This window comes from Bidens hawaiensis, unplaced genomic scaffold (assembly GCF_021521415.1).
Source record: "Bidens hawaiensis isolate Kalapana, Puna unplaced genomic scaffold, B.hawaiensis_p1.1 tig00002735_1, whole genome shotgun sequence".
In the NCBI taxonomy this organism is placed as follows: domain Eukaryota; kingdom Viridiplantae; phylum Streptophyta; class Magnoliopsida; order Asterales; family Asteraceae; genus Bidens; species Bidens hawaiensis.
Window position 1 is genome coordinate 500,518 of NW_027491147.1, and position 11,314 is coordinate 511,831.

The window sequence follows — 11,314 nt, forward strand, 5'->3', positions numbered from 1 at the left end:
AAACATGATAAAAATGATACGGAAAGTAAGTGTGTTTCACTACACATCAAACATCCCCACACTTAAAACTTTTTCGTCCCTGAAAAAGTCTAATGCAGTTGGATCAGAATCAGAAAATCAAAGTTAAATCAAACATATAGGTTATATTTTAAAGCTCAGAAAAACGCAAAAACCGCGATCATCGATATTGTTGTCCACCTAAACCCATGCCTTAATCTTTACCGGGACAAATAAGATCTGACAATAATATTACTTAGTGGTTTACACAGTTAAGACCCGCTTATTTTCTGATTTTACCGGACCAGACCACCCCAACATGACTTAAACCTCAAAATTAGCAGAATTAAAACTTTGTTGCTCCATATTTATGAATAGTTAAGACGATCAAGGGTATTGTTTATCCACCTAAGCTTAAGCATCAAAGTCTACCAAGCAGCCATTAGATATGATTAAGGTTCAATTATTTATAGCTGGTGCTCCCCACAACATGACATACCCCCGTTATCAAGCAATACCCCAAATCCATAACCATAGGTGAGTATGCAAAATTTTATCTGTAGGGCTTACATGTAGCGTGTCCCTTGTGGTCCGTTTCTCAATGGTAATGAGACGCGAGCAAGAGGACCCCACATGACTAACAGCGTGAATGATCAAGTCTGTAGTGTATTTGTACTTTCGTACTTTTTGTGATCATGTTTATAGACTTATAAGGGTTTGCTCTTTGGCTTTGTTTTTAAATATCCACAACCCCACTTAGGAATTGTGAATACCCAGCTAAATAGATTGCATACAGACCCATGGTCTCCGGACCCGAAGCATCCCATCAATACAGGATTTAAGGTTATAAAACCATACGCCGATGAGGTGTAAAACACTAAACTAGCATTTTAAGATTTATATCACAGGCTACACGGCATACTCTAACGCTAAACCTACCTAAGCATCATATGATAACGTATTCAAATTTTTAAAACTCATGATATTTCCACTTTTTCATACCAAAATTTGAGGCTTGAGTATGGCCTGATCTTTCATTGCTTATTTTCCACGGACAAAACGCTTTACCCACAAAAGATTTCCGTTTAACCGTTTTATCAAATTTGCCCTTTCATTTTCAAGGCTGAGCCTACCGACACATCCCAAGTTAAGTGCGTTTTCTTTGATTTATCTCATATTATTAGTAGTTTGAAAAACTGATTTCCGATAAATATCATCATCTCCCACTTTAATGCAAAAGAAACTAAAAACAAGGGACATTTTTTTATTTTTTTATCAAACTTGAACAACGTACGAAAACGAAAAACAAGTGAAAACTTTTTATTTATTTTTTTATTTTATTTTTATTTTTATTTTTTTAAATTTATATTTTTTTAAATTTTTTTCTACAACTAAGTAAAATAAATTCCCATCCCCACACTTAGAACGAAATCGTCCTCGATGAGAACAAGGAAAAGAAATAAAATAAAAATAAAACGTAAAGCATAAAATTAAAATTTGAAAGAACAGAAATTAAAATAGAGAACGGGTTACTCCCCTGGTTTAGATGCAAATTCTTCATCAGCTGTGTATGACTCAAACGAACGACCGTATAGCATTTCATTCGCGGCCGCAACCTCGGGTGAACCAGTTCCAGAACGCCATCAGAGCTACCATATCGCATAATAATACCTGAAACAACTCAAACTCGCTCGCATGTAGCGGCGTATGAAACAGAAAACAAAAACATAAGAAATAAATATATTTTTGTGTTTTTGAATTTTTAAAATTTTTTTTTTTGATTTTTATTAAATATTTATTATTTTTTTTTGTATTTTTATGTTTTTATAAATAGAAATAAAACAAAGAAAAACAAAAAGTAAAGGGAATCATAATACAAATCTACAACTCGGGCTGTCTACCGAGTGATGCATCCATCACGACTATTCCTCGGTGAATTAGTCAAGGTAGAACACCTCGACTGTCTGATCAGTTATCGGCTCTCCAATGTAGTGCTTCAATCTATGGCCGTTCACTTTAAACTTCCCGCTTCGGTCTTGTATCTCAATCGTGCCATACGGGAAAACCTCAGTGACCGTGAACGGTCCCGACCATCGGGATTTCAATTTTCCCGGGAACAACCTCAACCGTGAGTTATACAGTAAAACTTTATCCCCACACTTGAACTGCTTATTACCCTTCAATTTCCTGTCATGCAGTTCCTTCGTATGCTCCTTATACCGAAATGATTGTGCATATGCGTGATCCCGGAGCTCCTCTAATTCATGTAATTGATGGAAACGATTACCCTCCGCGGCGGGTAAATCCAGATTAACCCTTTGAAGGGCCCATGAAGCGCGGTGTTCCAATTCAAAAGGAAGATGACAGGCCTTCCCATAAATCATCCGAAATGGTGTGGAACCAGTCGGAGTCTTGTAGGCTGTACGGAAGTCCCACAGAGCGTCATCTAATTTGTCGGACCAATCCCGACGATTTGAACCAATCGTTTTCTCGAGAATACGTTTGATTCCCCGATTACTCACTTCCACTTGCCCACTAGTCTGTGGGTGGTAGGCGGTCGCAAGCCGATGGGTGACCCCATAACGCTTCAACGCCTTATCCATCTGCGAGTTGCAAAAGTGAGTACCTCGATCACTGATCAAGGCTTTCGGGACTCCAAAACGAGCAAATAGACTTTTCAGAAAACGGACTACCACTCGGGCATCATTGGTGGGTAGAGCTTTGGCTTCAACCCACTTAGACACGTAATCGACGGCCACGAGTATGTATTTGTTTCCACGCGAAGATGGAAACGGTCCCATGAAATCAATACCCCAAATATCAAAAACCTCACAAACTTGAATGGCATTCTGGGGCATTTCGTTTCGCGAAGAAATGTTGCCGACACGCTGGCAACGATCGCAACTCTTAACGAACAGGTGAGCATCCTTAAAGATAGACGGCCAGTAAAAACCAGAATCAAAGACTTTCTTTGCCGTAGAACTCACACCGTGGTGACCTCCAGTCGGTCCCACATGACAATGGCTCAAAATTTGCCGTCCTTCCTTGACATCCACACACCTTCTAATAAGCTGATCAGCACCAATGCAGAAAAGATATGGATCGTCCCAAAGGTAAAATTTGATGTCAGCAAAGAATTTCTTCTTTTGCTGGTAAGGCATCTTTGGGAGGTATCCGTCAGCGAGATAGTTCGTGAAATCAGCAAACCATGGAAAACCTTCCTCTTGTGCAGTAACAAACATCAGACTCTCCGTCGGAAAACGATCGTCAATCCTAACTCCCAAATCTCCTGAATCAACTCCCTCTAGTCGTGAAAGATGATCAACCGCCACATTCTCGGCCCCCTTTTTATCACGGATCTCTATATCGAACTCTTGAAGCAACAGGATCCATCGGATAAGACGAGGCTTAGCATCCTGCTTGCTGAAAAGATATCTAATAGCGGCATGATCTCTATAAACAATCATTTTGGACAAAACCAGATAGGACCTAAATTTGTCAAAAGCGAATACCACAGCTAGAAGCTCTTTTTCGGTGGTGGTATAGCTTTCTTGTGTGCCATTTAAGGTCCGGCTCGCATTGTAGATCGGATGGAAATGTTTATCCTTCTGTTGTCCAAGAACCGCTCCAACTGCGAAGTCGCTTGCGTCACACATCAACTCGAATGGTAACGACCAGTCGGGAGCAACCATGATTGGGGCGTTAACTAGTTTGTCTTTTAGAAGATCAAACGCCTCGATACACTGCTCAGAAAAAACAAATGGAGCATCCTTCTCCAAAAGTTTGGTCATGGGTCTCGCGATTTTAGAAAAATCTTTGATGAACCGGCGGTAGAACTCGGCATGACCTAGAAAGCTACGAATTGATCTCACAGAGGTAGGCGGGGGGAGATTAGAAATGGTCTCGACCTTTGCCCTGTCAACCTCTATCCCGCACTTGAGATTCGATGACCTAGAACAATGCCCTCGCGAACCATGAAATGACATTTTTCCCAGTTAAGGACTAGGTTGGTGTCAACGCAGCGGGACATCATCCTCTCGAGATTTGATAAACAATGATCGAAGGAACTCCCAAATACGGAAAAATCTTCCATGAACACCTCCATGGAGTCCTCAATCATATCATGGAAAATGGCCACCATACACCTCTGGAATGTGGCCGGAGCGTTACAAAGTCCGAACGGCATACGTTTGTAAGCAAACGTTCCGTAAGTGCAGGTGAAAGTGGTTTTCTCCTGGTCGTCGGGAGCTATCGGAACCTGGAAGTACCCAGAGAAACCATCTAGGAAGCAGTAGTACTGCTGACCTGCTAAACTGCTCGTTTGAATAGGGTGTGATAAGCCAATGAAGGTAGGCATGATACCAATTAAAATATTATATAGGCTTAATACCCTAAGTCGAGGTTATACTTGATACCTCGAAAATATAAGAAACATATAACAAAGTAAAGAAAAGAAAGAAATATAAATGTGTATATATATATATGTGTGTGAATATATATATATATATAATTCTTTGTTAAAAATATTATTTAAGTAATAATGAGTATTCTTAAATAATAAAGAAAAGAAAGATATACGTTTCTTAAAGAAGAAGAAATGTAGGGTTTTAAAGAAAATAAGATACACTATAGGTTATCTTATAAGAGAAAGATATTTTAAACTAAAGGTTTTAAAAGAAAAGGAATTACTTTATAACTAAAGGTTTTAAAGTAAATCGAGGTGACGATTATAAAACAAGACTAAAGGTCTTAAGCCGGATTGTATATCCGACTAACAAAAGGTTATACTCGTACTATAGGTACGAGATAGCAACGAGAAAGACCCTCGGATGGTGTTTGAAGCCGATCCAAATTTAAATGGTGAATATGCCCCAAAATTTTAAACTTGTTTTCAAACGAGTCAAATGTGTTATGTGAAAAGTTTACATGAGACTATGTTTCTCTAAAACATTTATAAACAAGAGTAAAAACGCTTGCCTTCAGGATGTAGTATATGTTTGTCCGGATCCTTACATATGTGGTAAAAGCGGTGGGCACATCGCACCACACTTGGTTATAGTACGCTCGCCTGCGGGGAGTAATCACCATGTGTATATCTATGGTACCTAAGTAATGTCGAACGCTGCGGTGTTTGCTGAGGTGCTAAGAGTTGAGACTTGAGTTTCATATATTTTATTGTTTTAACTTGATTATTCCTAAGCCACGATGGGCCGGACCTAATTTATGTCTCGAGGGGTAATCAAGTAAAGAAAACTATTTTAGCGTCAGCATATTCACCGGCATTCGTTGCTGACATATTTTATGACATTTTGCAGGTAATCTAGATTAGGGCTTGAATAACGAAATGCTCAAGATAATCTGATGGCTCGGATATTTTGGTAAACTTAATTATTAATTAATGATGGTTTTGTAAACTATAAACAAGTAAAGTTATATGAGACTTTCGTCTCATCGTTTGTAATGTGAATATTTATAACTTAAATTCACATGTTTATAAAGTCTTCCGCTATTAACTCGCAACTCTGATTTATTTACAAATGTGGTACCAACTGTTGGTTGCACGCCCAGGCCTAAGAGGGGGGTGTGACAAGAAAAAGATGGAAATATAATATAACTCGAGAGTGAGGGAATTCAGGTTCAAGGTGGAAGATTTAGTCCTTCGAGAGAATGAAGCAAGTAGGCAGGAAAGTCAAGGGAAGTTGGGACCACGATGGGAGGGCCCTTACCAAGTCACCTGGACTGGGGAAAAAGGATCTTATAAACTGGCATACCATACAGTGGAAGAAGTAACCCGCACCTGGAATGCAATGCAATTGAGGAAGTATTATTCCTGAGCCGGAAAGGGTAAGGCAGAAGGGCAACATGCATCGAGCAAACAACCGAATCTTTTTGTTACTAGAAGCGACGTGTTCCATAAGAGGCCCCCCTAGAACCAACAATAACCTCTCCGAGAGGGCACTTACACATGAAGATAGACCCTAGTTAACATCGTGGGCTTAAATTAATGAATTTTTGTAATTCGCTTGTGTAATTAAATATAAATTCAATGGCAAATAGTTTGTTTTGAGAATATTAGGAGAACCTCTCCGAGTGGACATCCGTTCGTTATGCCATAACAAAATGACATATCACACGTAGTTTAAGAAACTATTATGACCCATTCACAGCAACCAAAGAATTATTTTTCCCTGGGAAAAACACTCAAATGAGCTCTTAACAAATAACAGTTTTATACCTCCTGTCACAAAAGGCAAGGAGAAGGCCTCGCCGATAGGCAATCTGGTTAACCTAAACAATCTAACGAAGTCAAGGGACTTCTGAGATAATCACAAACATTCGCAATCAACACATAATATAATTAAAGCATAACGTCATCAAATGGCTAAAATATCAAAGTAAGCCCCCCGGGGCGGGATGTCAGCATACAAACCTAGACCCTTAAGGGGTCAGCATCATGAATATCCATAACAACATATTTAAAGTTCAAAAGAAAATTCTCAAAAGACAAGTACTCCCCATGATTGATAGCAACTGCAAGATTATAGGTAAGGCGACGGGGGGTCAACCACTGAAGACAGGGCTTTGATCTCTTTCATGGACACATCGGGGGTAGTGGAGAGCTGCTGCAAGATGGGGGCGCATAAGAATTATAGGCAACAAATGCCTCCTCGGCCTCCACCTCAGCGGTTGCTGAAAACGAAGGCACCTCAAGAATAGGAACACTCTGGGCTTGGCAATCATAACCCTACTTCAAACAATGTTGGAACCTGGACGCGAAAATAGCCCTATTCAAAGTGTCCCTAACCTGACAAGCTTCCTGGCAAGACCAATCCCATTTATACACCAATTTAAAGTGTCCTAACCCTTCCACCACCTTCCAGACTCGATCAGCTTGTTGATCGTCACGCTTCTGCTGCAACCTCGCAACATCCCTGTGAAAATCTTCGATAACCTGCTCCTTCTGAGCCCGGATCACATCAACTTCTCGCTTCAGTCCCTCATGTGCCTCTGCTCTCACTTGAAACTAGCATCCAACTAACGACAAAGCCACAAAAATCAAACAAATCATAAAGCAAATGGAGAAACCCTTACCTCCTGAAACTTTTCCTGGTTGGCCTGAACTGCAGTATACTGAGCTTTCAATGCAGTGGCTCGCTCCTGAGCCGCAGAAAGATCAATAGACAACTGGGTAATACGGTCCTGGGAAGTTTTCAAATTAGCTTCCAAGATCGGAACCCCTAGGGCTCTCTCTTCAGCCAATACGACTTTCTGCTTCAAGTTTTGGATTTTCTGCTTGTTTTTCTCAATTGTGTGCTCCAACTGGTCGAATTCTTCTTGATTTTGTTGCAATATTTAATCTGCATCAATAACTGCTTGACGAGTGGCTTCCCCCAACGCCAAGCCACGATAGAGATGTGTCCCGAATTCACCCACCAGATCGTCAACACTCAATGCCTGGATATGTGCAAAGTCCACCGGGGGAATAACCTCTGTGAGAAAGTCATGCGCCTGCTGAGGAGTAAACACTGAAGCACCCGCGTCCAACTTCCATTTGGGAGAAAATATTTTGCCACTAATAGGCTCTTCCGTTGTTGAGGGCAGGGGATCCTGGGGAAGTGACTTGGGTTTTTCAGGGCGCTTACCTTCGGGATTGGCCTGGATGGAAAAAGGGATGGTATAACGATGTGATCCTATTGCAGTAACCACCGGAAAGGCAAACTCAGAGTCTAGATTAACAACTTCAGTGGGAGACGGGGCAACGGGACGAGAGGAGGATGACTGACCCAGAAAAGGATGCTTGGAGCTCCGTAGACGATTCTTCATAAAAGCATCAAAAACATCCAGCAACGGATTCTTAAGCTTGGGGGTGTCCTCCACACTAAGAAGTGAATCCGGGGTAGTTCGATCCAACGTCGCTGGTTCAGTCTTTGAGCTATTCACCGGCGTTACAGGAAGTTTGATGAACTCGGCAGTCTTCATGGACCCTTTCTGGAGCATTTCCTTCAAACTCATTTCTGCACAAAAAGTAAAAACTTTTAGTGACATAAAAACACAGGATAATATGGACGAAAGGAAGAAACAACAAGGGGCTGAAGACCTCGATCACCCTCAAACATGGCCGACCAGGTAGAAGGATCCGGCCATATCTGACTCATTCCGGCCATGTACAGCAGAGGTTCAGGGTAGGTCATGGCCTCTGTCGGGTTAGTTACAAGCAACTTATACAAATTAGCCTGGCTCATAGGAGGACGGGAAGCTAGATCATGATAAGGGAATCTACGCGACGACGACTATGTAGACCAGGAGCGAAGTTGGAAGAAACAAATAAAAAGTTATTTTTCCAGTCTCTTGGATAAAACCCAGTGGGCATCTTTGAGTAGCAAGGTGGTTGCTTTTCGACCGGGCGGCGTTCAAAAGTGAACCAGTCACCATCAACTTTAAGGAGATAGAATCGACGGAATAAAGGCACCGTAGCAAAGCCCCCGATGGCTAGACAAGCGAGCTCAAAATGAGTTACCATTAAGAAGCCCAACGGATGAACCTATGAAAACCCTAGTTTATGATATTTCAGCAACGCCGTTTGAAACTTAGTGAGAGGATAACGGATGTTAGCACATTCCAAATTTTTGGTGTACAAAGTAATGAGATTAGGACGGCTAATGGCCGTCTCATGGGGGCCGGATCGGAGACAACGATAGGGGAATATGATACCGCGAACATAACGTAAGAATTTTATCCTATATAAGGACGGAAGTGATTGAGGACATATGTTCACGACTCATGGCGGAAAGGAAAAAGATGTAATATAAGGGTATAACGAACACTAACCTGGCGGGAAATGGTAATAGGAAGGGTCAGCCGGAAATGGATGAGTCGCCAAAGGTTGTGATAGTGAGACAAAAGAAAGAAGGGTAATTGAAGAGTTATGGTGATGAGATGTTTAACTAGTGAATAGTGAATAATGACAGCGTGGGGAAGCGTGTATATTCAATTTACACCACATATTTTACAGCCTCCATATCGTGGATCGAGGCTGGGCCGGATAACGTGTTGGGCCAAAGTCTAAGTGAAGGTGGGTTTCGTTTATGAGATGGGTCCGGAAGCTGCTTTCCTAGGAAAGTAGGAGAAAGGGGAAGACGGGCTAGAATTGAGTCCATTATCCTTGTCATAAATAACAAGGATAATAGACTGGGGGACTTGAAGAGACTACATCGGATTTGACCCAACAAGGCCCAAGGAACAATGGTAAGACAGACAAGCCCAAGAAGTAAAGCCTAGTCCAATGATACCCAATGTACAACAAGACAAGAACTGAGGTCAACGACAGACCAGTCGCTATTGGCCTGGCGCCAGACAGAACTGGAGCATACGTACTCCTGGAGGAAAGGAGATGTCCAGCGGATAATAGCCAGCCTCTTGCCAAAGTCAGAATAGAGGGGAAAAACCAGTGGACAATAGGCTAGACCCTCAGGGTTAACGGTCCAGGGAAAGATTCCTTTGGGATGCTACATATGTACACACTCTCATTGTAATAAACCATGTTCAGTCAATATAACAAAAACTATCACTCGCTTGTGCACGGTGGTCCTTGACTGAAATGAACAAGCAAGGCCTCACACACACACACACACGTAACCTGGTAATAATTCATTCGAGGTCTCAACAATGGACACGCCTTCAATTGAACCTTTCTTCCTACGATCGTTTTCTTGTCTCCTGTGCCGCACTCGAGACCTGGACAACGCTTCCTTTAATCAGTTTTTCTACTTTAAACAAACTTAAGCAGTCACTAACCCAACAAACAGGTCATAAGTCATTCACGACCGGAACACCAAAACTAAGTTGACACACAACCTCCATGGTTAAAAAACAACTTTAATTTTAATCAAACGATTGAGTTAAATTATTCTATGATCTATGATACCTATTTTTCCTCTATCATCTTTTTCAACCACCCAACTGTTTTACCACAATTGCAACCCCGCGAGGGGCTGCTCTCACTTCTTGGAAAACGACTCTCAAAACCAGTGGCGAAGCTTGGACATATACGTCAAGTGGGCCGGCCTTAATAGGTATAAAAAATTCATAAACTAAAGGGGGGCGGGCTCAAAATTTCGGTCGAAAATGGGTAAATTTACACTATGTATAAAAGTTTTCGGCCGAAAAAGGATCAATTTACACTACCGAGTAAAAAAACAGAGGGGCTAGACTCAAAATTCCGGTTGGAAACAAGTAAATTTAAACAATGTATTAAAAGTTTCAGACGAAAAAGAATAAATTTACACTACCGAGCAAAAAAACGGAGGGGGTCGGGCTCAAAATTTTAGTCAAAAACGGGTAAATTTACACTATGTATAAAAATTTTCGGCCGAAAAACAAAAAATTTACATCACCGAGCGAAAAACGGAGGTGGCCGGGGCCACCCCTGGCCACAAATAAGCTACCCCTCTGCTCAAAACGACTCTTTTTCACCAAGCTCTGATATCACTTGTTAAACTTTAGGCAAGTGATCAAGAACACGAGATTTGTAGAACTTTGTATGACTCTTTTATTAAGAACACGACAAACGAGAAAAACTTAATAATAATTGATACATTGAACTTAGGGTATATATAAACCCACGATTGCAATCCTATACTAACTCTATTAGAGATTTTGAATCCAAAACAAACAGGATTAAATAAAATAAGACCAACTTATCTTATAATAATAAACTAATTATTATATTAAATATTTTTCAAGATACTAAGAGCTTTCAATCTGATTTGGTGTTGGACACGTTTAACACAAACTTCGCGAAGGTCTTCAACAGAATGATATATGATTACGATCAGCTGTTGATTCTAATCGACTTAGTTAATAAGTTATGGTTTAGTTTGAATTTTAATAACCACTATACTTTAAGTTTTATCGTCTTGACTTAGTTATTCTTCTTTACGATAATATTTTACGTTTCGGTCTAAATTTTGCTACTTAGCACGCTCAATATGAGTGTGTGGTTCAATTTGTTTACGTCTATTTTCCGTGTGGTTTAACGTCCCGTCGCTTCTTTCCTATATTTTATGCTTCGGTCTAATTTTGTACGTTAACGCACGATTGTGGTTCGGCATTTCTATATTAATTGTTTTCGGTTAAATGCCCCTCGCAACACTCGGGGTCCTAAATACTAGTTACAATTTAACATAAAACTATAAACGTATTCTAATAATGGGTGATTGTTAATGATTTCGATATCTCATTTGAGATAATGCGATGTTACAACTGATGATTTATACATCTTGAGGTTGTCACTTGTCAAATCAATAATCATAAATCT